This window comes from Nannobrachium achirus (genome assembly GCF_963921795.1).
Source record: "Nannobrachium achirus genome assembly, chromosome: 10".
Classification (NCBI taxonomy): domain Eukaryota; kingdom Metazoa; phylum Chordata; class Actinopteri; order Myctophiformes; family Myctophidae; genus Nannobrachium; species Nannobrachium achirus.
Genome location: NC_137819.1, coordinates 55,210,033 through 55,213,631, shown reverse-complemented (window position 1 = coordinate 55,213,631; position 3,599 = coordinate 55,210,033). Strand labels below are relative to the sequence as shown.

Sequence of the window (3,599 nt, the reverse complement as noted above, 5' to 3'; positions counted from 1 at the left end):
TTTAAAAAAAGTTTCTATCTTTGGAGGACCCCCTATAGTAACTCCGAGGACCCCCTGTTGAAGACCCCTGATGTAAAGAAATATTATATTAAAATGTTAAAACGGCAGAACAAATAGGCAAACATTGCTGTGCTGATTTACAAAGCTCACATGACACAGTGCAACACGCTGTCAGCTTGTCGGTCTGCTATTTTTCTAAGCTTGTACATTTGCTACACAGACAAGTGGAGGTGAAGGAGCAATGCAATTTTCCACTGGTGTGCCAAGTAACCTGTGCTGTGACAAGATAAAGAAACAGGCTGTGCTGTAGTATAGTTTGTCGTATAATTGTGCCACAGTTTCTTTATTCAAAGTGAACAAATTGGATCCAAACACATTCATATAAACACCCTGCGAAACAAAGACAGAGTGAAAGGCTGACACATGTAACAGAACCTCTCTTTAAAGTACAAAAAAAATCCCCTCCCCCCACTTCTTTTGAAGCCATATTTCTCTTCATCTAGTCTCATAAAAATGTTGTTCGTGTAAGCTTGAAGGTCAAGAAAAGGACAGATAAAGTGCATTTTGACTCTTGTCTTGATTGAACACTTGTCTTTTAGACATGTTGGCTCTGACGCCAGCCTGCTTCGTATGAGGATGGAGATTTGACATGGCAGCCAATGAATATTCCTGCTGAAGCAACAGACTCTCTGTCACTCAACAGAATTACACAAGACGCATCCACTGTGAGCAAGGCTGGTATGATAGTCACACAGTCGCTGTAAATGTTTAAACTCCATGACAGACAAACCATTTATATGATATAGGAAGAAGCCCCATCTGTGCATTCTTAACTTGGTATTTCATCAAATCTAATGTAAACGTCTGTGGATGTGGACCCTCTTCCCATTGTGCAACATGGAGACAAAATACTCAGGACTATCTGTCGTTATATTTAAAAAGATTGACGTCTGCTAATTTGATCGCTCTCTCTAATTCATGTCTCTACCTGGAATCTCAACACTAGCTTTGGTAAACAAAACAATACACTGTTTCCTTTACTTTTTATCAGTAAAACTGCAGAACAGCAGGTAGGCTACACAAACATGAGTCAATCGTCTTGTTGGAGTCCATAGTCCAGTATTGACACACATGTTTGTTGTGGTCTTTGTTGAGGGCGGCAGTATGGCGTAATACTTCCTTTAACAACATTAGTGTTCCTATACTGACACTGGATTGTCATTATCCAAAGTCCATGCGGCAAAATCAATCGCGCTGGCCCCGGCGACAGCAACATCGTAATAACCCTGAACAAACAGTTCCAAACGGACTGATCAAACTCATCAATCAGCCACCGATACAGACTTCCCAGGGAAGTCAGCTGTGTTGGCTCAAGGCCGGGCCACTTGTGGGGCATTCACTTCGGCTCCACCACCACCCATTTCAGTCCTCAGACCGCTCTTATTGAGCGCCTTCCTGCGGGTGCCAATCATCTCTTTTTCTTCTGCTGCCGAAGCACCTTTCTCCTCTTCATGATCATGGCATGGAGCTTCTCCAGGCCTTCCGGCAGACCTTCTCCGATGATGGCACAGGTGGGCTGCAGGTGCCAGGGCGTGGAAGCGCCCAGCTCGTTCAGGGCCAACATCTGTTCCATCTCAGCCAGGCTAAGAGAGTTCCTGAGGTCCTGCTTGTTGGCGACCACCAGAACCGGCACTCCCTGGTTCTCTGCCAGCCGTGTGATCTTGTGGAGCTCTGTCTTGGCCTCCTCGATGCGCTCGGCATCCACCGAGTCCACCACGAACACGATGCCGTCCGCACAGCGAGTGTATGATCGCCACAGAGCTTCTCCTGACCGCCTACATCCCAGAAGTGAAAAGATGCTGTCCGCCGGCTAGGACCCAGCGACATTTTGATCTTCTCCGTGTTAAATCCTTTCGTTGGGACGGTGTTCACAAACTCGTTGAAGCGTAGGCGGTACAACACGGTGGTCTTTCCCGCACAGTCCAGTCCTAGAATGACAATGTGGAGGGCCTGGAATGACGGGAGACAGGAAAAGAGGGCACTCTGGTCCAATAATCCGTTCCCCATCTTGATAAGACGGCGTTTGAGGACACAGGAGCCAAGGGAGGTCTCTCTACTTTCACCAGATATTCCCAAAGCTGCTCTTAATCCCAGGGGGCTGCAGCAGGAACCTGGACAAATAAAAGAGGTTTCACTGAAAGCAACTGTAAAAACACACAACTACAGCACTATATATTGCTTTTATAATCAGAGAATTAAATGAAAGTACCATCTCCCATTATCATTCTAGAACACTACACATCCTGAAAGCAATCTAGGCGTTATTCGGTAGCAGGGGATGAATGAGAAATAAAGCAGCGGGGCGTATGGGAGCCTATTTGCACATGTAGCGCCACGGCAGCCAACAGGGATTTGATACGCTAATTCCTATTCACTGGGTAGACTCAAGTCAACAGGACGCCTCTTTAATTCCACCCAGGTTGAGGTTTCAATTTTCTTATCCTTTTTTACAGTAATATACCGATATCAGAAGTTTGGAGCGGTTTAACGGTTTAGTCTAAAACCTTTAACATTCAACCGCTCTTCTGTAGATGTGATCCAAAAGCAGGGAGGAAAAAATAAAAAGGGAAAGGGAAAGATGTTGCTCAGCAACATAACCACATACAGTGCTTGGTTTTTAGCCGAATATTTCAACAAGTGTTCGAAAATAAACGGTTGGCATAAATTAGGGTCTGTCACTGGCTAATCTGACACACGAACTACAACTAAAACCCCCAATTACATTACACAACAATATTAAACTGTCAAATTATAGGCAGGCAGCTTAACATTTACAGTGTTTTGCGTGCACGTTGCTACTAGATAATTATAAATGCATCTTCGTTCTTACCTGTTAATTAATTTGATCATCTGATTTAATAAAAAACAGCAGAAACAGTGAACGTTGCAGCAGCAGCAGCAGCAGCAGCAGCAGCAGGTAATGTAAATTGTAATGTATCCTCAAGCGATTGTCATCCACTTCCACTCATCCAGCGAGATAAAGTGCGTCTGGCGTGTCCGTTGTGTTGTGGCTTCCCTCTCCATTCCCAGCAACCGGAGGGGAGGGGCCAACGCCGAACACCGCAGATCTACAAGGCGTCGACGCGTCGCGTCATTGTCGTGTCAAGGGCTTGTAGATCTGCGGTGTTCGGTGCGCGACACCGTCACACGGCGAAGTGTCGTTTAAAAAGCGTTTATCCCCACCCAGAGCCCTAGAATGATGATTATACTGCTCTGGTCATCCTATGCAAACACTAGGTGGCAGCGTTTCCCTATGAACAATTACCCTGGGCCTTGGACCCGTCACCCACAGAACTGTTAATTTTGTTTCGTAAAAGCCTTTAAAAATCAGGTAGCTGTTGTCTTCTGTTGTTACTATCCTCTTCATGTTCTTATAAAACTTCATAATGAACGCAATATTTGTCATTGTTATTGACTTATTAAACAGTGTTGTTTCCTGTAGGTAAAGTCGGCTGTCGTGGTAGCGCGCGCCGGATATAGCAAATCTACAAGCTCACAATGCATTGCATCGGGAGGCCTTTTGAGCTTGTAGATCGTCT

General features: G+C 45.2%; 1 pseudogene across 1 annotated transcript; it reads right to left on the bottom strand.

Annotated features, from left to right (window-relative positions):
* Window positions 1–309: 309 nt before the first annotated feature.
* Window positions 310–3,025, bottom strand: LOC308292118 (ADP-ribosylation factor-like protein 4A; annotated as a pseudogene). The gene is made up of 2 exons (XR_013963359.1): window positions 2,891–3,025; window positions 310–2,171 (listed from the first exon to the last, which is right to left on the bottom strand). The product of XR_013963359.1 is annotated as an ADP-ribosylation factor-like protein 4A (transcript).
* Between the last annotated feature and the right edge of the window lie 574 nt (window positions 3,026–3,599).